Genomic DNA, 23,426 nt, shown 5'->3' on the forward strand with positions numbered 1-23,426 from the left:
GGTCCTGTGTAGAGCCACTCTTTGGCAGGTGGGCCGGGCTGTTGTGCTGGAGAGGCTCAGGTCCATGGGCCAGATGTTGTTGTTGTTTAGTCGTGTCTGACTCTTCGTGACCCCATGAACCAGAGCACACCAGGCACTCCTGTCTTCCACTGCCTCCCACAGTTTGGTCAAACGGTTGTCTTTGTCCATGGAGTTTTCTTGGCAGGGATACTGGAGTGGCTTGCCGGTTCCTGCTCCAGGTGGATCACGTTTGGTCAAAACTCTCCACTATGACCTGTCCATCTTGGGTGGCCCTGCATGGCATAGCTCATAGCTTCTCTGAGTTATTCAAGCCCCTTCGCCACGGCAAGGCAGTGATCCATGAAGGGGATGGGCCAGATGAGCCCCCCCCCCAACCTTTTCGCTTGGCCCATGGGACTCTCCAAAGGTCACATCCTCTTGCCAGTGAATTTTCCTGTCTGGAACTGTCTAAGAGCCCTCTGGCAGTATATCACACCGTTCAAAGTTGGAGTTAACATGGTTACCAGATTTTTTCCAATGAATTTGGGGACACCTTTTTTTTTTTTAAAGCTGAGTAGCAACAGGGAGTCAGTACAGTGATACCTCAGGTTAAGAACTTAATTCATTCTGAGGTCTGTTCATAACCTGAAACTGTTCTTAACCTGAGGTACCACTTTAGCTAATGGGGTCCTCCCGCTGCCACCGCCACGCGATTTCTGTTCTCATCCTGAAGCAAAGTTTTAACCCGAGGTACTATTTCTGGGTTAGCGGAGTCTGTAACCTGAAGCTTCTGTAACCTGATGCATCTGTAACCCGAGGTACCACTGTAGTGGGGATGGTGAGGCAAAAGACCCTGGGCCCAAGCACACATACATATTGTATAAAGGTGCAAAGCCCTTCTTTCGCACCCTGTGAAACATAAATGCGCAGAGTTTTTTAAAAACTGGGCAACGGCGCGCTGCCCATGACTCCCAAGCCTCCCCTGATCTCCTGCCCCCTTCCTCCTTTGTTTTGACTGATCGGTGGAGGCTCAGGAGTCACAGGTGGGTGTTGCCCAGTTTTTAAAAAACTCTGCGCATTTATGTTTCACAGGGTGCAAAAGAAGGGCTTTGCACCTTGCCTGGCAGAGAAACCACGTGCCTTGCACCCCTCCTGGGCAGCGCCCGCCCACCAGTGACTCCTGAGACTCTCCCGATCTGTCAAAACAAAGGGGGAAGGGGGCAGGAGACCTGTACCGCCGGACGTCCCCAGTTCCCCTTTGACAGTGGTGGTGTGAGTGAGCAGCTCCTGAAGCCAGCCAGAGCCAACTGCGCTACCAGGCTGGTTCTGGGCTGCTGAGGCTGCCGCTGTCAGGTTTCCTGGGGACAGATTTGCAAATCTGGGGACATTCCGGGGACGGAATTTGTCCGGGGACAGATTTGCAAATGCGGGGACTGTCCCCGGAAACCGGGGACGTCTGGTAACCCTAAGTTAACTCTTTACAGTGGTACCTTGGGTTACAGACGCTTCAGGTTACAGACGCTTCGGGTTACAGACTCCGCTAACCCAGAAATAATACCTTGGGTTAAGAACTTTGCTTCAGGATGAGAACAGAAATCGTGCTCCGGCGGCAGCGGGAGGCCCTATTAGCTAAAGTGGTGCTTCAGGTTAAGAACAGTTTCAGGTTAAGAATGGACCTGCAGAACGAATGGAGTACTTAACCCGAGGTACCACTGTATTAGCAGAAAACAGGATCTCTGTGGGAAGAATGGCAGATGAAGGTGATGGACTATATGGAACTGGCAGAAATGACTGGCAGAATCCGAGACCAGGGAGAAGAGTCGGTGGAGGAAGATTGGAGGAAATTTAAAGACTATTTACAGAAACATTGTAAAATTAATATCTGTTAGAAGGATGTTGGAATAATATTATATGATTTTAGCAGGAATGATATAAAGGATTTGGGAACAACTCACTGTTAATTGGTGAAAGGAGGAAAAGTAAAGTTACATTATATTAAGACAATTTACAGGACAAAAATTTTTAAAAGAGGGAAAGGATTTGCTGAAATAGATAATCGACCTAGAATACAAAAAAGGGAGGTGTGAGGAGGTCAAGGAAATAAGCTAATGAAAGAATATTAATGAGGAGATCGGATGCATTTTCTTTTTTGTGTTTCTGTTTTTGTTTAATGGGTTTTATTTTTCTGTTTTTTTTTCTTTTTTATATTGTGGTGTGTTGTTTTGTTTTTGTTTAATGTGGTATATTTATTTTTTTCTTTTTGTAATTGTTGAAACTTTAATAAATATTATTTAAAAAAAAGAAAAAGAAAACAGGATCTCTGCAGACTTGGTTGAGTGTAAGGCCTAATGAGCGCAGTCGTTCATCCCCAGCGGGTCTTGCCCCATGAACCTGAAAGTCCTCACCTGCCAACAGCTGCCTAGGTGTCCTCTTCTCCAGAGCTTTCCCCAAGCATTCAGAGACTGCGCCTGTGTGCAGCTTGCTTCCTGTTTCAGCCCTCTTCTGGTCCTGGGGGACAAGCGGAGAGGGGAGCTTGTCTCGGCAGGAAGGGGAGACACCCGTGACTCTGCCTCATCTCTGCCTCTTGGCCTCCCTCTTCCCCTTGCCTGCTTCAGCTTCTGCCACTGAGTCTGGTCTTCTCTCTACCACAGACTCTCCCCGCTCACTAAGCCCTGTTGCCTCCTCAGTTTCCGACACCTCCTCTTCCCCAATCTTCTCCCTCTGACCTCTCATTGTCCCACCACCAACCCCCAGGTTCTGAGCCTTCTTCTCTCGGGGGTTCCTCAGCTGGTGCCTCCCACCGCTGCTCTGCATGCAGCCAGTCCATGGCAGTTTCTATATTCCTCTGTTCTTCTAGCCCAGTACCTGACCCCTAATGTGGTGCCTATGAGCAACACACTGCCCCCAGGCACCTGCAAGGTCTGCTTCTAATTTTTAAAAATGGTGTTCTTTGATTTGTTTTATTGACTGAGGGTGGGGCTTCTTCTCATTGAATTGTCCATTGTGAGGAACTTTGTTAGCCCCAAAATGGAAAGCACCAGAGTTACCAACAATAGAGGAGTAGAGGCAGACGAAGATGGTTGATTATGCGGAGCTAGCAAAACTGCCCTGTAGAATCCGAAATCAGGAGGAAGCAAAATTCCGAAAAGACCGGAGTAAATTTACGAAGTACATAAATAATAACTGTAGAAATTTGAAGACTCTGGCAGGACTGAAATAAATCTTATGATGTAGATAGGATTGGATACAATAAGAAATGGTGGAAAAGTAAATGTCATAAGAAAACCTGTTGAAGGGAGGGAAGGGAGTCAATGATCAGCATAGTGCGGGTAAATGATTGTTGAATTTTACTGTATTTTGTTTGTTTGTATTAAATAAAACACCAATAAAAAGCATTGTCCATTGTGAGAACAGGATGGACTAGATGGGCCATTGGCCTGATCCTGCAGGCTCTCTGCTTTGAGTGGCTCTTAGCTTCCAATTGGTTGCCTGTCTGATGACCTCACAGGTGGGTGGCGGCTTGGTCCTCTGCTTCACAATGGGAGCTCCCGGGGCAGGTGTGGTCCAGGGTCTCCCGCCAAGCAATGGTGCCTTGACCAAGATCCTGCACCCGTTGGGCTCCTGGAGCTCTCTCCAGGCCACAGGTTAGCTGCAAACTGCAGGCTAAGAGGTTCAGAGCCTGGAGGTCAGAGGACAGCCTTCCGGGTGGGAATCTGGCACCGGGAAAGTCGGCAGAGCTGCTAGGTAGCAGACTGCGGCTTCCACCCAAGGATGTGAATTGTTGCATGCCTACCTAATCTCTGAAAGGTGAGTGACTTCTGGGGTTCCAACAGTTACTCAGGGTTCTGTTTCCTTGGAATGAAGGTCAGTGGAGACAGCGGTAGGTTTAGGATACATGGTTTTATTTTCATGTACAGACAACCTGGGCGTAAGATGGAGAGGCTCTAACATGGGACTGAAACTGCCTTGGTCGCACTGGTCAATGATCTCCGGCAGGTTAGGGACAAAGGTGAGAGCTGTTTCCTAGTTCTGGGCTCTCACTTGTGGGGTGCCTCAGGGTTCTGTCCTCTCCCCCATGCTTTTCAACATCTACATGCAGCCGCTGGGAGAGATCATCAGGGGGTTTGGGCTGGGTGTCCATCAGTATGCAGATGATACCCAGCTCTACCTCTTTTTCAAATCAGAACAAGTAAAAGCGGTGAGGGTCCTGTGTGAGTGTCTGGAGGCGGTTGGAGGATGGATGGCGGCTAACAGATTGAGGTTGAATCCTGACAAGACAGAAGTACTGTTTTTGGGGAACAGGAGGCAGGCAGGTGTGGAGGATTCCCTGGTCCTGAATGGGGCAACTGTGCCCCTGAAGGACCAGGTGCGCAGCCTGGGAGTCATTTTGGACTCACAGCTGTCCATGGAGGCAGAGGTCAATTCTGTGTCCAGGGCAGCTGTTTACCAGCGCCATCTGGTACGCAGGCTGAGACCCTATCTGCATGCGGACTGCCTCACCAGAGTGGTGCATGCTCTGGTTATCTTCCGCTTGGACTACTGCAATGCACTCTATGTGGGGCTACTTTTGAAGGTGACCCGGAAACTACAACTAATCCAGAATAGACTGGTGACTGGGAGTGGCCGATGAGACTATGTAACACCGGTCTTGAAAGACCTACATTGGCTCCCAGTTCGTTTCTGAGCACATCTGGTGGGAGGGCCTTCTCGGTGGTGGCACCCGCCTCCCACCAGATGTCAAAGAGAACAACAACTACCAGACTTTTAGACGACATCTGAAGGCAGCCCTGTTCAGGGAAGTTTTAAATGTCTGATGCTGTATTGTTTTTAATATTCAGTTGGAAGCCGCCCAGAGTGGCTGGGGAAACCCAGCCAGATGGGCGGGGTATAAATAATAAAATTATTATTATTATTAAACACAGATCTTGCTTCTCCATTAGTCACAGCTTTCGATCCAGCACAGAGCAAGGAGGTCTCTGTGTCTCCAGCTTCCAACCAGCTCAGCTGTCACACACCACACCTGGCTATTATTCTCCTACCTGGCAGCAGCTAGGTGAGGGGGTGTGTGTGTGAAGGAAAAGCCCACCCTTGTGGAATAAATTCTTCCACAACTGGGTGTGAAGGAGCTCTGGGAGGAACGGGAGGCGAAATGGGATTGCCACCTGCAATCATGTCGACTAACAAGCCGATGTGGGGAGGGATGATTTTCAACAGGACTGGTGGGTGAGAGAGGAGAGAAGCTTATGCCTTTCTTTCTACTACGACTTTGATGAAAACCACCCCATCCCAAGTGGTAGTTCTGTTGAAAATCATCTCTTCCATGGATTGTTAATTGGTGAAAGAACAGAACGTAAAATTATAGTATATTAAGATGAATTATTAGGATAAAAACAAAGATGGAAAGGACTTGCTGAAATATCTAATTGAATTAGGATACAAAAAGGGAGGTGTGAGGAGGTCAAGGAAATAAGCAAAGGAAAGAAAGTTATGTAAAGGATTTATTTGTTTTCTTCTTTTTTTTTATCTGCATCCTTTTATTCGTTTGTTTTTTTTGTTCTTGTATTTTTCTGTTTAAATTGATATGTTCTTTATTTTTTCTTTTTGTAACCTTTAAAATCTCAATGAAAATCTATTGGAAAAAAGAAAAAAAAGGGGAAAAAAAAAGAAAATCATCTCTTCCCCTCCCCTGCCATTCATTCTTTTGAAAATCTCATGTGATTTCAAGTTGGACCTCCAAGTCCAAACTAGGGGTGCAACAAAACTGGAAGGGTGAGGGGGTTCCTTCAAAAACAGAATGGCTGAACAAATTGGTAGAATTTGCTGAATTGGCTCAAATGACAAGCAGGCTGAGAGGTTAACCAAAAATTTATTCAAAAATGGGACATGTTCAAGAACTACTTAAAAAAATAATAATATAACAGTAGTGTGGATTCTTTGACAGGATTTGACTGATTTCTGTATACATGAATGAAAAGATTCTAAAATTAGTAAGGAACTTTAAGATAGTATAATTAGCATAATGTTAAGTTTTGTACAACAGGAAAATAGAAAAGGTAAAAGCATTGGGGGTGGGAAGTCTCATGTGTATATATGTAGGAGTGTATGGTGAATTGTATTGTATTTTGAATTGACACTGTTTTGTAATCCCCGCCCAAAAGACCATATATAATTATAGTGGTACCTCTGGATGCGAACGGGATCCGTTCCGGAGCCCTGTTCGCATTCTGAAGTGAACGTAACATGCGACTGCGCGTCTGCGTGTGCACAGGTTGCGTTTAGCCACTTCTGCGCATGATGTCATTTTGAGCATCTGCGCATGCACGAGCGGCGAAACCTGGAAGTAACGTGCTCGGTTACCTCCAGGTCGCCGCGGAGCGCAACCCAAAAATCTTCATCCCAAAGCTACTTCAACCCGAGGTATGACTGTATGTTATCATATCAAGTAAATTCAATAAAAAATTAAAAGCAAAAAAACAAAAAAACAAACTATGGGTGCAAAACAAAAAATTCCTTCCAGTAGCACCTTAAAGACCAACTAAGTTAGTTCTAGGTATGAGCTCATACCTAGAACTAACTTAGTTGGTCTTTAAGGTGCTACTGGAAGGAATTTTTTGTTTTGACTATGGCAGACCAACACGGCTACCTATCTGTAACTGGAACTATGGGTGCAAACTTTGATTGACTAAATCAGCCTGAGGCTTTCAGCCTGAGAAGAGCTATGCTGGCAGGGGGCTTATGGGAGTTGTAGTCTAAAACATGGCTGTGCTAGCCAGGACTCATGGGAGTTGTAGTCCTGCACATGGCTGTGGCGGTGCGGGGCTGATGGGTGCTGTAGTCCAAAACATGGCCAGCTGGCAGGGGCTTATGGGAGTTGTAGTCTAAAACATGGCTGTGCTAGCCAGGACTCATGGGAGTTGTAGTCCTGCACATGGCTGTGGCGGTGCGGGGCTGATGGGTGCTGTAGTCCAAAACATGGCCAGCTGGCAGGGGCTGATGGGAGTTGTAGTCTAAAACATGGCTGTGCTAGCCAGGACTCATGGGAGTTGTAGTCCTGCACATGGCTGTGGCGGTGCGGGGCTGATGGGTGCTGTAGTCCAAAACATGGCCAGCTGGCAGGGGCTGATGGGAGTTGTAGTCCTAAACAATCCAGAGCAGCAGCGGTTCTCAACCTGTGGGTCCCCAGATGTCGTTGGACTACAACTTCATCATCCCTGAGCTCTGGCCTTGCTAGCTAGGTGTGATGGGAGTTGTAGGCCAACAACATCTGGAGACCAACAGGTTGAGAACCGCTGATCCAGAGGATACCAGGCTAGGGAAAGCTGCCTCCGTCCAATTCACCCATGGTTCCTCTTCCCCATTCATTTCCAGGGAATGCACTGTGGACCATGGTGCTACCTAGCAGAGGAAGAGCTTAGCGGAAGACCCCAGCCATGTGCATGGCCACCTTTGTGATAGTGCTCTCAACCACTTACTACTTCTTGATGACTGACCGGTTCCATTCTGAGCTAATCGCCTCCACCCAGTTCCTCGGCCCCTTGGCTGCCCCGCTCCTTGATGTGCTGCGCATCACCTCTGACCTAGGGCGCCACATCATCTACTTATTCATCTCTGGTGCCCTTGCCTTGCTGCTCTCTACGATCTCCTCGTGGGTGCAGGAAAAGGTGCTGGAGGAGACCAAGAACGTGGGCTTTTCCTTAGGGTCGTGAAATCAGCAGGGCTTGGGAACAGCCCTGTTGCAAAACAAGACAATGTGGGAGCTTTCTATTTGCCCCTAAACACTGCAATAAACATGCCTCCCCGTGCATGGTGTTTTTCTAGTGTTAAGTCTTGGGTTTTAACTCTGTTGACAGCTAGGAAGACCCTAGCAATTCGCAATAGGCAGGGACGTCTCCACTGTGAGTGGGTGGGAGAAATTTAGCAGAGGTGAAAGTTGCTGCTAAAATGGGGCTGCTAAAATGCCAAACAGCTCAGGGTGAAAAGGGATTTTGCCAGGAAAACCTGCTCTAAAATGTTGAATTGGAACTAATCAATCATTTGGGTTTCCCATGGATTGCTGTTTGTTCCGATTCAGCAGTAAAGAGCAGGTCTTCATGCTCTGGGGCAAAAAAGTGCTTGGACAGGGAGCTTTAAAGCACAGACTTCTTCATTTTAGGGTCATGGATTCGAAACCTAAGTTGGGCAAAAAATTCCTGCATTGCAGGGGGTTGGAATAGATGACCCTCATGGTCCCTCCCAAATCTACAATTCTATGATCTGTGCCTAGAAACATGGCAAAAAAAGCACGTCTGAATGAGCCCTGAAGACAGCTTTCTCTGGTCCTATGTTGGTTTAGCGTTGCACCCCTTTGCCCAACAAATCTGAGTTGGTCTTTTTTTTTTTTTTTTAAAAAAAATCCCATTACTAAAATTAGTCATGATGATTCAGGAGCAGATTAGTATTGGGGTTTTTTGGGTGGCTCCCCGCCCCCCAAAAACCCCTTCCCACTCAGAATCTTGGCTGGGTTTTCTGGCCAGAGCTGAATGAGATCCTAACCACTGCCACCACCCCATGGACCAGAAGAGAGACCTACCCATGGAGACATATCCCAGCTCTCATCTGGACCGCTAGGCTAGCCACATTAGGGTCTGTATGACGGAAGACCTCTGTGGGAGATTCTATTCCAGTAGTCACCCCATGATGACTTTCTGAAGGTTGACCTCTACTGCTTTTTCCGTTGTACTTTTCTGGAGGAGGGTCGTAGGGCATCCGGTCCCAGGTTCAATATCTGGCATCTTCAGGTGGGGCTGGAGACGCCCCACATCTGAAACTCTGGGAAGCTCAGAACCCGGTCAACGGAGGAAAAATCTGAGAGAGCGTGGTCCATCCTCCCTAACAGGAAGTCTTCTCCAGGTGGCCACCAGTCTTCAGCCAAAAGTTGAGGGCTTGCAGGGCTGCCATTACCCAGCTTAGTTGGGTTTGTGACATCAGCAGTCAAGAAACAGAGTGCCCTCCCCAGGACAGCCACTCCCATTAGGCCGGTATGTGGTGTGGGAGACATCTCTGCCCAATGAACGGGTCAATAATTCAGACACGAGGACGGGCCTGGGGGTAACATCTAATGCTGAGCTCAGCCTAGAAGGGAGGTAAGTTGGAGCTTTCCTGCCATGGGAGCCCGAAGACCATACCGTGGATCCCACTGCTCATTTTTACCCCTGGTATTAAGAAGGGGCAAGGCCCATCCATCCCAGCATCCTGTTCTCACCAGATGCCCCAATGGGAAGCCTGCAAGCAACAGAACGAGTGAAAGAGCACCCTCCATTAGTGTCCAACAACTGGTATTTAGTGCTCAGTCAGAGCAAACGTCAATTTGAATTTTCTCTGGATTGCCATTTGCTCTGACTGAGCTTTAAAGAGAAGACTTTCATGGAGAATGCTACAGAGCAAAAAAATAAAGGGCACTTGCACACAGGGCTTTAAAGCATAGACTCTCCCTGTAAAGGGGATGCGGGTGGCGCTGTGGTCTAAACCACAGAGCCTAGGGCTTGCCGATCAGAAGGTCGGCGGTTTGAATCCCCGCAATGGAGTGAGCTCCCGTTGCTTGGTCCCTGCTCCTGCCAACCTAGCAGTTCGAAAGCACATCAAGTGCAAGTAGATAAATAGGTACCACTCCGGCAGGAAGCTAAATGGAGTTTCTGTGCACTACTCTGGTTCGCCAGAAACGGCTTAGTCCTGCTGGCCACATGACCTGGAAGCTGTATGCCGGCTTCCTCGGCCAATACAGAGAGATGAGCGCCGCAACCCCAGAGTCAGCCACGACTGGACCTAATGGTCCTTTACCTTTACCTATATGCCTGTAAAGAGCAGAGGAAAGGGAAGTGTGGAAAAACCCTAATTTGGGATCCCAGTGTCTAAAATTAGTCGTTCTTGCTATTATTAACAAGTCAGGGCAAATCCACATGGGGAGTCCTGCTGACTCCCTGTGAAGCATGTGTGCATGTACATGCGTGTGTCTGGATGCCCGTAAAGTGCATTATGGGTGCATAGGAGGAAGGTGCCAAACTCTCACACGTTTCTCCATCTTTCAAACACCTCCTTTCTCTTTGAGTAGTCATGAAGTCTCAGTGGGAGAACATAAGAAGAGTCCAGCTGCTTGATCAGGCCAACAGCCTGTTCTCACAATGGCCAACCGGGTGCCTCTTCTGGGAAATTTGCAAGCAGGATTTGAGCCTTAGAGCCTCCTCTCCTCCTGTAGTTTCTGGCAACTGGTGCTCAGAAGTACTGCTGCCTCGGTCAGTGAGTTCTAGTGTCATGAAGGAGGGAGGAAAACCTATCTTAGTCCGCTTCCTCCGTGCCACGCAGAATTTTATAAACTTCTATCACATTGCCTCTTGAATCCCCCTTTCTGTATTCTAAAAAGTCCCAAACGTTGCAACCTTTCTTCATCAGGGAGTCTCTCTATCCCCTCGATCATTTTTGTCACTCTTTCTGAACCTTCTCCAACTCTGCAATGTCCTTTCTGAGGTGAGGTGGCCAGAACTTGTGCTCAGTACTCCAAATGTGGTCCTGCCGTAGATTTGCACAATGGCGTTATGATCCTGGCAGTTTTTGTTTTCAGTTCTTTCCCTAAGGATCCGTAGCATGGAATTTGCCCTTTTCACTGACTAAAAAGTCTGAAATGCTGAACCTGTCACTTACTGGTGTTTTGCAGCTTTGACCTGTTGCAGAACCTTATCCAGACCTTAGCAGAGCATACACAGAGTTCCAGAGAGCAATCAGTTGCAGGCAGGATGGACGAAGCAGGAACCAGTAACTTGTTTATTATTTACAGCTGACTCTACAAGTTACTATATACAAGAACATATACGGATCTTAGCTAGCTCTCTCTTAACAAACTCCAAACTACTCTCAGAACACAGAACACCACACTGACCAACAGCACATTCTGGCCAGTAAGGTCATAAGTCATCATGCCTGTGTGAGACCTCAACCAATGGTAGAGCTGTATCTAAGGTCCCACTTCTCCAGGCAGAATAACTCCTCTGATCAGTCATCCTTGGCTTTCGGCCAACTTCTAATTGCTTTGTGTGAAGCTGCACAGAATGGCACGTTATCAACATCACTTCCTTATGGTCTACCTAGTTTAGCATCCTGTTCCCATGATGGTTAACCAGCTGCCTCTAGGAAGTCCACAAGTAGGGCGTAGAATCATAGAATCATAGAATCATAGAGTTGGAAGAGACCACAAGGGCCATCGAGTCCAACCCCCTGCCAAGCAGGAAACACCATCAGAGCACTCCTGACATATGGTTGTCAAGCCTCTGCTTAAAGACCTCCAAAGAAGGAGACTCCACCACACTCCTTGGCAGCAAATTCCACTGTCAAACAGCTCTTACTGTCAGGAAGTTCTTCCTAATGTTTAGGTGGAATCTTCTTTCTTGTAGTTTGGAACCATTGCTCCGTGTCCGCTTCTCTGGAGCAGCAGAAAACAACCTTTCTCCCTCCTCTATGTGACATCCTTTTATATATTTGAACATGGCTATCATATCACCCCTTAACCTCCTCTTCTCCAGGCTAAACATGCCCAGCTCCCTTAGCCGTTCCTCATAAGGCATCGTTTCCGGGCCTTTGACCATTTTGGTTGCCCTCCTCTGGACACGTTCCAGTTTGTCAGTGTCCTTCTTGAACTGTGGTGCCCAGAACTGGACACAGTACTCCAGGTGAGGTCTGACCAGAGCAGAATACAGTGGCACTATTACTTCCCTTGATCTAGATGCTATACTCCTATTGATGCAGCCCAGAATTGGCCCGGATTTGGCATGAGCCACATCAATCAGTATGAGCTGTTCAGCAATGGAATGGACAACCTTGGGAGGTTGTGGACTCTCCCTCATTAGCGGGTTTGAAGAAGAGTTTGGCTGGCCACCTGCCATGTACAATCTAGTTGAGATCCTTGCATTGCTGGGGGTTGGACTAGATGACCCCCAGGGTCCCTTCCAACTCTTCTACAATTCTTTTTTCCCATTTTTGTATATAAATTTGTTTTCAACAAATCATTTTCAACAACAATTGAACATATTTCAACATCTTATACAATTTTTTGACTTCCATCAATCTCATCTGAAAATTTTCCAATCTAATCATTAAATATACATTTCTCACTTCCACTATTACATTTAACTCATAACTGATATCACTATTCTTTCTCTAATTTGCAATACTTCATACGTTTTTCCTGACAAAGCTTCTTGTAGTCCTACTAGCGTAATTTGTTGGTTACAGTTGCTCTTCAAATAGTTTGTGTATTTATTTCAATCTTCTGTAAATCTCTGGTCCCGCTGGTTTCGAATCCTTCCTGTCATTTTATCTAATTCTGCATAATCCATTAATTTTGTTTGCCATTTTTCTTTCGTCAGAATCTCTTCTTGCTTCCATTTCTGGGCTAACAATACTCTTGCCGCTGTTGTTGCATACAAAAACAATTTAACATCTTGCCTATTAATATCCTCACCTATAATACCAAGTAAAAAAGCTTCTGGTTTTTTTAAAAATGTACACTTCAACATCTTTTTCATCTCATTATATATCATTTCCCAGGAGTTTTTTACTTTCTTACATTCCCACCACATATGGTAAAATGTTCCTTCTTTTTCTTTACATTTCCAACATTTATTATTTGTCTTATACATTCTAGCTAATTTCACAGGTGTAATATACCATCTATATATCATTTTCATCATGTTCTCTTTCAAGGCATTACAACCTGTAACTCTTCTACAATTCTACAAAATCATCTCCCACCCGCGGTCCTGAGCGGCTGGTGTTCAGAGACCGATTTCCTTCAACACTAGGGACAGTATCTAGCCATCACGACTAGGAGCCCTTCGCAGCTATAGAAAATACGACTGCTTTTGGGAGGGTTGGGTAAGGTTAGGTTCTAGAACCGTGGCTGGATCTAGACAAAAAAGCGTTTCAGGAAAATGTGTTGTAAACTTCATTATGGGAAATCAAGTTGGCGAAAGACGGGACTCCATGGCGCCATCTGGTGTCACAGTGTTATAACGCATTTAAAACACTATTTCTTTACTTATGTAGCTGAGTCCCATGAGCTGGAAAAGATCTGGTGCTTTAACCCACTTCAATTGGGTAAACCTAAATTTCCCCTGCATCCTTGAACCCCTCCTATAGAACAACACCAGTCCAGAGACACCCTTGTTCCCAGGTAATATAATATCCCGGCAGTAGTTTAAAACAGTGTCAATGCTGCGTAAATTAAATCCAGCAGTTATCAAAACATGACTTTAAAATAGCAGCAGTTTTAAGCGCAGAACATTAAAACATTAATTAAAAGCAGCTTGGAGCAGAGAAGTCTTCAGGGCCCGTTTAAAAAACTGACAAGAGAAAGGACCAGATTCACCTGCTTAGGAGTGCTAGAAGATGTCTACTAAATGAGACTGTTTCCTGCCACCCCAATATCCAAGAGGTGAGACACTCCATGGGTTCCAGGCATTTACTCAGGGTTCTGTTTCCTTGGAATGACGAAGACAGTGGTGTCTTTTGAATATATGGCTTTATTCACACATATCTACAAGGACGTGCTCTATGGGAGCTTTCTTCAGGCACCAGGCTGGTTGGCAGACCAATTCTGCATTACAACGGTGTCTGTGAAGGTGGCATGAAGGCTGATAATGTTAACCTCGCCATGAGGGAATCCCTTGCAGACAACCGCAGTCCCTGAGACAGACAGTCAGGTGACCAGAGGAGGAATGACCTCTGGGAGGCGTGCAGAGAGAAGAAACGACATACCACATCTACAGCAGCACAACCGGACGCCTTCATCTGCCCCAGCTGCAACAAAACATGTCTCTCCCAGAATCTTTTTCTATGCAACATATAAAGTTATTTATATATTATTTATATTTATAAAGTTATATAAAGCAAGGTTATTGATTGCAAAAAAATGGAAATCAGAAGAAGTACCAACACTGAAAGATTGGCAACATAATTTTTTTGAAATGATTGAATTAGCAAAAATGACGGCAACAATTAGAATGCAATCTAATTAAAATCTCAAACAGGAATGGAAATGTGTAGAAGAATACATGACCAAAAGATGCTCCAACAAGAATTTATTGATATGTATAAACTGATTTCACAAAGTTAAGTTAAGCTAAGCAGATATATAAGAATGAATGTTTAATTATTAAGATACAAAAATACAATCTCATTAATAAAGTTACAAAATAATAACAAGGAAGTCACCCACGGGTGGAGGGAAGACACAGGGCAAGAAATAAGAAACGGATAAATGTTGGCACATTAATGAAATGTGAAAATGTGAATTTACGAATATAATGTATATGTATCATTATGTAAAGATTTCATATACAGTGGTGCCTCGCAAGACGAAATTAATCCGTTCCGCGAGTCTCTTCGTCTAGCGGTTTTTTCGTCTTGCGAAGCAAGCCCATTGACAGCTTAGCGGATTAGCGCTATTAGCGCTATTAGCGGCTTTTAGCGGCTTATCGGCTTAGCGGCTTAGAAAAAGGGGGGGAGGGAAAAAAACCCGCAGGAACTTGCAAGACATTGTCGTCTTGCGAAGCAAGCCCATAGGAAATTCGTTTTGTGAAGCACCTCCAAAACAGAAAATCCTTTCGTCTAGCGGGTAATCCGTCTTGCGAGGCATTCGTCTTGCGGGGCACCACTGTATGTATCGCAACATTAATAATAAAACAACAACAACAACAAAATGTCTCTCCCATATCAGTTTCTACAGCCACAGCAGGGGCTGTAACTCTCCAACGGTTTGACTTTACCCCCAGAGGTACACTCCATTGTCTCCCGAGACAGACAGGTGCCAAGAACAATGCTTGGAAGATCAGCACTCATACTACACTGGTCAAAGTTCTCCTACCTATTAGGTAGGAGAGTCAGAAGGACGGCAATTTGAATCCATGCAATGGGGTGAGCTCCCATTGCTTTGTTCCAGCTTCTGCCAACCTAGCAGTTTGAAAGCACACCAGTGAAAGTAGATAAAAAGGTACTGCTGCGGCGGAAAGGTAAATGGCGTTTCTGTGTGCTCTGGTTTCCGTCACGGTGTTCCATTGCACCAGAAGCGGTTTAGTCCTGCTGGCCACATGACCCGGAAAGCTGTCTGTGGACAAACGCCGACTCCCTTGACCTGAAAAATGAGATGAGCAGCGCACCTCACAGTCACCTTTGACTGGACCTAACCATCCAGGGGTCATTTACCTTATACCGGCGTCAGCAAGCTTTTTCAGCAGGGGGCCGGTCCACTGTCCCTCAGACCTTGTGGGGGGCCAGACTATATTTTGGAAAAAATAATAATGAATGAATTCCTATGCCCCACAAATAATCCAGAGATGCATTTTAAATAAAAGCACACATTCTACTCATGTAAAAACACGAGACAGGCACCACAAATAACCCAGAGATGCATTTTAAATAAAAGGACACATTCTACTCATGTAAAAATACACTGATTCCCGGACTGTCCGCGGGCCAGATTGAGAAGGTGATTGGGCCGGATCTGGCCCCCGGGCCTTAGTATGCCTTAGTATGCCTACCCATGCCTTATACCATTTACATTACCCAGTGGTCCCCCCCCCCAAAAAAACCCCCACACGTTTAGGGGTACTCTCATTTTGACTCAAGAAAACCACCATTTTATAGTTCAAATCTGGGACAATAAATACAGTAAATGGACAAAAGTACAAAAGTTCACAAAATGTTTAGGGGTATGCGTACCCCTGCATTCCCCCCTGTAAGAAAGCACTGACCTTACCTTGCAGCTAGGTGATGGAGTGGAAGAAACCACCAATCAGTCTTGGAGGGGGGCATCATCGCTTAGCTGCAGCCCTTGCAAGCTGACTCATTATTTTGGGATACTGATGAGGACACTTAAGTGGCCAGCTAAGGTCACTGACTAGGGCAGTAACCTCCATCAGATTCCAACCCTCTCAGGGCACAAGACCCCAAGAACTGGGAGGGACTCGGGATGTCATCCAGACTGACCCCCACAAAAAAACCACAACTATGCAGATTTTTAAATTTATTCTAAGTAAAGCAAGGAAATTATGGCCCTTCCTGTTTTGTTGGACCACATCATCCTTGACCACTGGCCATGTGACCACTGGCCATGTGACCTGAGGCTCATGGAGACTTTACGACAAGATCTGGAGAGCCACGGATGCGAAGGAAACTGCCAAGGGCAGGGGGACGGGGACAAAAAGGTCTTTTAGTCCACAAAGCACTGGAATAATCTTCCGTAAGAAATAGAAATGCAATAAAACTGATTAAACTTGTTAAAAGAAGGTGCTAAAACAAGCAATTAGGACCATTCAGGAACAGAACTGAAAACTGCCAATATCATAATACTGTTATACAAATCTCTGGTGTGGTTGCATTTGGAATTCCGGTTACATCGCCTCAAAACTGATATCGTAGAGTTGGGAAAAGGTTCAGAAAAGGACAACCAAACTGATCGAGGGGGTGGAGCAACTCTGCTATATGAGGAAAGGTTGTAGCTTTGGGATCTTTTTCGTTTATAGAAAAGGTGAGTCAGAAGAGACATGATACAAATTTATGAAATTATACATGGATAGCGAAAAGGGTTCCTCTCTCATAACAACAGAATTTGTGGATACCCCCAAAGAAGGTGAAGAACTACCGACGAAAGAAGAATGGAGGATGAAGTTGATGGACTATGCAGAATTAGATAAATTAACAGGAAAGATTCGAAACCTGCGGGATCAGAGATTCTTAGAGGACTGGAGTAAACATATCAACTATTTGAAAAGTAATTGTGATGAACAGATTATGCTAGTAGGATTGCAAGAAGTTTTGTAAGGTGGATAATCTGAAATATTGCAAGAAGGACTATGAAAAGAATTATTAGTTTAGGACAATTAAATGCAATATAGAAATTAAGAACGGAAACTCATCAGAGGTGTTGACGGAAGTCTAAAACATTGTATAAGATGAGAAGATGTGTTGCATGACTGTTGGAACTGATATGTTAAAAAATCAATAAAAATGTTGAATGCTTCCAGTTGATTCGGGACAGATAAAAGAAAGGGCTTATTCATGCAGCACAAAGTTAAACTATGGAACTCCCTGCCACTGGAGGCAGTGATGGCCACCAAGTTGGGAGGTTTCAAAAGAGGATTGGACAAATTGGTGGCTATCAATGGCTACTAGCTAGGGTGTCTATGCTCTGTCTCCATAATTGGAGGCAGAAATGCTTCCAGACATCAGTTTCTGTAAACCACAGGAGGGGAGAGGGCTCTCGTGCTCGGATCTGGTCGGCCACTGTGAGAACAGGATGCTGGACTAGATAGGCCTGCTCCGACATGCTCTTATGTTCTCATCTTCTTATGATCCCTGTGGAAGGTCTGCTGAATTGGATACAAACCTTTTGTTTCCATAGATGGGGTGCCACCACCAGAAAGACACATAGATTCCCAGCTGCCTGCCTCCTCTCTTGGTATCTTTGAAACAGCTCAGTGAACACGTAAAAAACAGGGTTTTGTGTTGGCTGTTTTTCTGAGTCATGCAGAGGATGCAGCGGCTTCACCCTTGAAGCCTTAGTGATGAAGTAGATTCCACACACAAGACTCTTTGCTTGCAGGGTGCCAGCTATTAATGAGCAGTTTTATTTATGCATGTCAAGTCTAATGCAATGCATTTCTCTCCCTTGAGCCTGAGAGAGGGTTTTCTTGCTTCCAAAACTCCTTTGCAGCAATGCATAAGTTACAAGATTTTGCAGCTGTGGCAGAGGTTTTTCTCTCCCCCCCCAATTTATTATTTGCAGAATGCATCTTCCAAACAATACAGTACAAATACTGACATTTTTTGCCTCCCCAGGGGGATCGCCATGGCTCGCCAGAAGCCCTCGCAACCTCAGCCGTCGGAGCTGCCGCCGGTGCAGCCGACTCCTGGCTGCAAAGTGGTGGCGCCGCCCACTGCGTGCAGCGGGTTCCTGGGGTCCTTCCTCAACGGCGTCAAGATGGTCCTGAGCATCATCTTGTTCCTGGGCCTCTGTGCCTTCACGGCATACGTTGCCCTGCTCTGCACCGCCCTGCTGTTTGCGGCCATCCAGGTCCTCTTCAGCACCCTCATCCCGTCGGCTCTCCTCATCCTGCAGTTCCTGCTCTCCGCCATGCTGCTCCTCTTCTGCCTGCAGTGGATGAGCGAGATCTTGTCACAGCAGTTCCACGTCCACGACCCGGTTTTGTGAGATCTTCCGGGAATACAAGCACCAAGGAGGACTGGGCTTGGCTTGGCTGTTTTTCTTCTTCCTGAGGCAGAGTGGGGTGAGGGGTGCAAGTCTGGTGTGTGTGTGTCACCCTCCAGTCCAGAGGTGGCCAACATTTTCTCTGTTAAGGGCCTTATTCCCTCAGTGGCAGGGTGGGTAAGAGCAACAAGTCAACAAGAACTCTTCCTTCCCTCCCTCCCTCCCTCCTTCCTTCCTTCCTTCCTTCCTTCCTTCCTTCCTTCCTTCCTCCCTCCCTCCCTCCCTCCCTCCCTCCCTCCCTCCCTCCCTCCTTCCTTCCTTCCTTCCTTCCTTCCTTCCTTCCTTCCTTCCTTCCTTCCTCTCCTTCCTCTCCTTCCTTTCTTCCCCATCTCTCTCTCCCACTGCTTCTATCTCTTTCTGCCACCCAGGGGTGCCAACTTGAATAAAACATTGGGGTGGGGGCAGGTGAGCCCCACCCCGCACAATCAATCACGTGATCCAGCACATGCACACCATTTGAATGGCAATGCCCATCAATTGGGGGGGCTGTCCCCCTCAAATATTTTATGGGGGGCAAAGTGGTGTCTTCTCCCTGCCCTGTAGCGAATTTGGGACCTCAAAGCTCCCCCAAAGAGGGGGAAGCTGGAAATTGAAATTAACAAGGTCGTCCACTTCAAAACTGCAGAGATGAGCTCTCTGGTTTCACAGGGGTGACCCTCTTAAGCATCACCAAACGTGCAGGAGAGATGTAGAGGACCCACAGAAATCCCTAAAATGCACATACACTAATAGATACCCATAGTTCCAAATGTCAACATAATCACCGTATTTTTCGCTCTATAGGACGTACCAGATGATAAGACGCACCTAGTTTTTTGGGGGGTGGAGGAAAACAAGAAAATATATTTTGAATCCCAGAAGCCAGAACAGCAAGAGGGATCTGGCTTCTGGGATACCGTGTGGCTGTTCTGGCTTCTGGGATAACCGCGCCAAGCCTCTTCAGGGCAGCAGGATGAAGGCTCCCCCTGCCCGAAGAGGCTGCACACGGCTAAGGCAGAAGCCAGAACAGGCGCGTCGCTGAAGGGGCGCTGCGCAGTTCTCCATCTCTGCGAAGGAGAGGCGCTACACAGATAGGGAGAGCTGTGAAGTGGGAGGAGGAACAGAAGGGGCTCCGTTCCTCCTCCCGCTTCGCTAAAGGGGGGCTGCGCAGCTCTACGTCTCTGCGCAGCGCCATTCACTCCATAAGACGCACTCACATTTCCCCTTACTTTATAGGAGGGAAAAAGTGCGTCCTATGGAGCGAAAAATACGGTAAATAGAAATCCCACAAGGCCTTGCCATGGTGGGGAACAGGACTCAGTGCGTAGGAGACCCAGGTGCTTAGCTTCCTCTCTAGGTGCTAACCATGGAAAAGTGATTTCAAGTGCGCGCCCCCATTGGCTCTGCCTTCTGGGTCTTCATTGTTTCCTCCCCCCCCCTTTAAAATCATTTTTATTAGTTTTCCAATAAAAACTTCCAATTAACAAATCCATCAAATCATAATCCAATTAAAAATAAAATAAAAAACAGCCAAATTACAATCCAAATTATTTATTCTTAATCATGATAATAGATAATAGATAAAAGATGATAATAAACAGGTTTCTAAATGAGGCTTGGCATAGAAAACAATTGTAGGTATAGAAAAGTAGAAAAAGGAACGTACCAATCACCTCCGTAAATCCAAACACCATGATGAGAATCTCTTTGAAGTCCAAGCTTAAACACCAGGGACTATGCAATTCTGCAGATTTTTTCTCAGTCGTCTTCGGTCTAGACTATGTCAGTTTACCGTCCAAATCTAATTATTTTATCAAACAGATATTTCCGGCTTGTGAGAGTGCCTTCGGAGAGTGCCAGCCGTGCTGTGCTCTGGGACCCAGCGTCCTGCCGCTTGCACCTTGGTGCCAGCTGACAATCTCGGATGGTCTACAGGTCTACGAGACAGTTGTCCCCCAACCTGGGGAGTCTGCCAGGGCTAATTACCCCAAGGTTGTTGCTTAGTCGTTTAGTCGTGTCCAACTCTTCGTGACCCCATGGAGCAGAGCACGCCAGGCCCTCCTGTCTTCCACTGCCTCCCGCAGTTTGGTCAAACTCATGCTGGTAGCTTCGAGAACACTGTCCAACCATCTTGTCCTTTGTTGTCCCCTTCTCCTTGCGCCCTCCATCTTTCCCAACATCAGGGTCTTTTCCAGGGAGTCTTCTCTTCTCATAAGGTGGCCAAAGTATTGGAGCCTCGGCTTCAGGATCTGTCCTTCCAGTGAGCACTCAGGGCTGATTTCCTTCAGAATGGATGGGTTTGATCTTCTTGCAGTCCATGGGACTCTCAAGAGTCTCCTCCAGCACCATAATTCAAAAGCATCGATTCTTCGGCGATCAGCCTTCTGTATGGTCCAGCTCTCACTTCCATACATCACTACTGGGAAAACCATAGCTTTAACTATATGGACCTTTGTTGGCAAGGTGATGTCTCTGCTTTTAAAGATGCTGTCTAGGTTTGTCATTGCTTTTCTCCCAAGAAGCAGGCGTCTTTTAATTTCGTGGCTGCTCTCACCATCTCCAGCCCAAGAAAGTAAAATCTCTCACTGCCTCCATTTCTTCCCCTTCTATTTGCCAGGAGGTGATGGGCCCAGTGGCCATGATCTTCGTTTTCTTTTTATGTTGGGCTTCAGACCATATTTTGCGCTCTCCTCTTTCACCCTGAATTACTGCCACGGCTGAGGTCAGATTCTGTGGGAGTCAGCCATTTCTCACCGCCGGAAACAGGGAGCCAGTGGGTCTACATTGTTTTCAAACTTGTTTCAGGGTGGACAACCATTCCACTGGAGCACTTGTGGAGAACTTTTGGTTTTCTGGATATCGCTGAACTACAACTCCCATGATCCCTGGTTCTTGGCTTTCCGGGGCTGATGGGAGTTGTTGGTCAGGGATATCTGGAGGACCAGAGGCACCCTAAACCTGAATGAGAAGATTCCTTTAGAACAGGGGACTGTTGTCTGTAACGCACCATCCCTGTGCACCACCTCACTCAAAGCAGGTGTGGAATGTCTTACCTGAGCGACATCCTTTCTCCTGGCTGATTGAAAGCATCTTCAATTCTGGGCTGCATCAATAGGAGTATAGCATCTAGATCAAGGGAAGTAATAGTGCCACTGTATTCTGCTGTGTCCAGTTCTGGGCACCACAGTTCAAGAAGGACACTGACAAACTGGAACGTGTCCAGAGGAGGGCAACCAAAATGGTCAAAGGCCTGGAAACGATGCCTTATGAAGAATGGCTAAGGGAGCTGGGCACGTTTAGCCTGGAGAAGAGGAGGTTAAGAGGTGATATGATAGCCATGTTCAAATATATAAAAGGATGTCACATAGAGGAGGGAGAAAGGTTGTTTTCTGCTGCTCCAGAGAAGCAGACACGGAGCAATGGTTCCAAACTACAAGAAAGAAGATTCCACCTAAACATTAGGAAGAACTTCCTGACAGTAAGAGCTGTTTGACAGTGGAATTTGCTGCCAAGGAGTGTGGTGGAGTCTCCTTCTTTGGAGGTCTTTAAGCAGAGGCTTGACAACCATATGTCAGGAGTGCTCTGATGGTGTTTCCTGCTTGGCAGGGGGTTGGACTCGATGGCCCTTGGGGTCTCTTCCAACTCTATGATTCTATGATTCTATGATTCTTTTTCAAAAACCGAGTCAGGGGAGCACTTCCAAAAGGAGATCATGCCCCACAATGGCGCGGGTAGCACAATCCCTGTCCCGCCCCCATAACATTTTCAATATATTGCTTGCTGCTATTTTTCTTTAATATCTTTTTTGGGGGGAAAAGAGAATCACTGCTGACCCTGTTAAGCATGGAAATGCTGGTTTCTTCCACTCTGCGATGGGCAACATCACATAAACGACCCAAAGGCAGTAATGACACTAATATTTATATATATATATATTTATAATTTATTTATTACATTTACACCCCACCCAGCCTCCCAAAGGACAAACTGGTGACAAAATAATAAATGCATTTTGAAAGCTAGCCGAGTACAGATGCAGCCTGGGAAAGAGCTCAGCTTTAATGGCTCTTTGGAGAAGAAGGTCTTCAGTCGGTGCTGAAACGGCAACAGTGATGCTGCCTGCCTGATATTCAAGTGGAGAGGAGTTCCAAAGGGTTTGTGCCTAGACACCAAAGGCTCAATCTCTACATTGCAGGGAATGATCTCCTGATAAGGTGGCATCAGCAGGCCTTCAATTTGGGCATGTTAGGGGTGAGATGATCTTTTACGTATTCAGCTTCCATGCTTCATATGGCTTACACTGGTACCTTGGTTCTCAAACGCCTTGGTACTCAAGCAACTTGGAACCCAAACACTGCAAAACCAGAAGGAAGTGTTCCGGTTTGTGAACTTTTTTGGAAGCCGAATGTGCTCCGTTTTGGGTGTTACCCTTCCGATTTGAGAGCCACACTTCTGTTTTGAGTGTTATGCTGAGGTCTGTCTGTTTTTGCTATTTATTTTGCCTTTTTACAGTGGTACCTCTGGTTGCGAACGGGATCCGTTCCGGAGCCCCATTTGCAACCTGAGCAGAAAGCAACCCGTGTCTGCGCGGGTCGTGATTCGCCACTTCAGCGCATGCTCGTGACATCATTTTGAGCGACTGCACATGCGCGAGCGGTGAAACCTGGAAGTAACCCTTTCCAGTACTTCCGGGTCGCTGCGGGACGCAACCTGAAAATGCTCAACCCGAACCAAACGCAACATGAGGTATGACTGTATTTTTGTGGCTCTTTTATGTTCTGTTTTTTTGTGACTGTATGAAACCCAGTTCAGCTACTGATTGGTTGGTTGTGCGACTGCAGTACATTGTTCAGTGCTTTCATTTTATGGATCCATGGTCTTGTCAGATAGTAAAATTCATGTTAAATTGCTGTTTTAGGGGTTGTTTTCAAAAGTCTGGAATGGATTAATCCATTTTGCATTACTTTTTACAGGCACCTTGGTTTTGGAATGCTTTGGTTTTGGAACGGACTTCCGGAACGGATTAAGTTTTGAGAACCAAGGTACCCCTGTGCACTAAAATCAGTACACTGGACCTATCCTGTGCTATGTACTGAGCTGAATAGGATCCAAAAGGCAGCAGTCTGATTGGTCCTAGAACAATAGGGTCCAGAAT

The 23,426-nt window shown here is 46.3% G+C and overlaps 2 long non-coding RNA genes across 2 annotated transcripts in view; both read left to right on the plus strand.

Annotated features, from left to right (window-relative positions):
• Positions 1-3,545: 3,545 nt before the first annotated feature.
• LOC309350417 overlaps positions 3,546-23,426 on the plus strand; it is a 128,336-nt gene continuing 108,455 nt past the window's right edge. Inside the window, exons 1-3 of the long non-coding RNA XR_014160339.1 lie at positions 3,546-3,807; positions 3,918-4,009; positions 4,941-5,063. This is a non-coding gene — a long non-coding RNA (uncharacterized lncRNA). The remainder of the gene's footprint in view (positions 3,808-3,917; positions 4,010-4,940; positions 5,064-23,426) is intronic.
• On the plus strand, positions 8,544-18,266 carry LOC309350410. Its single transcript, XR_014160330.1, has 2 exons — positions 8,544-9,122; positions 17,863-18,266. It is a non-coding gene; the product is annotated as an uncharacterized lncRNA (long non-coding RNA).

The sequence above is a fragment of the Podarcis erhardii genome (genome assembly GCF_964252035.2).
Source record: "Podarcis erhardii genome assembly, chromosome: 9".
In the NCBI taxonomy this organism is placed as follows: domain Eukaryota; kingdom Metazoa; phylum Chordata; class Lepidosauria; order Squamata; family Lacertidae; genus Podarcis; species Podarcis erhardii.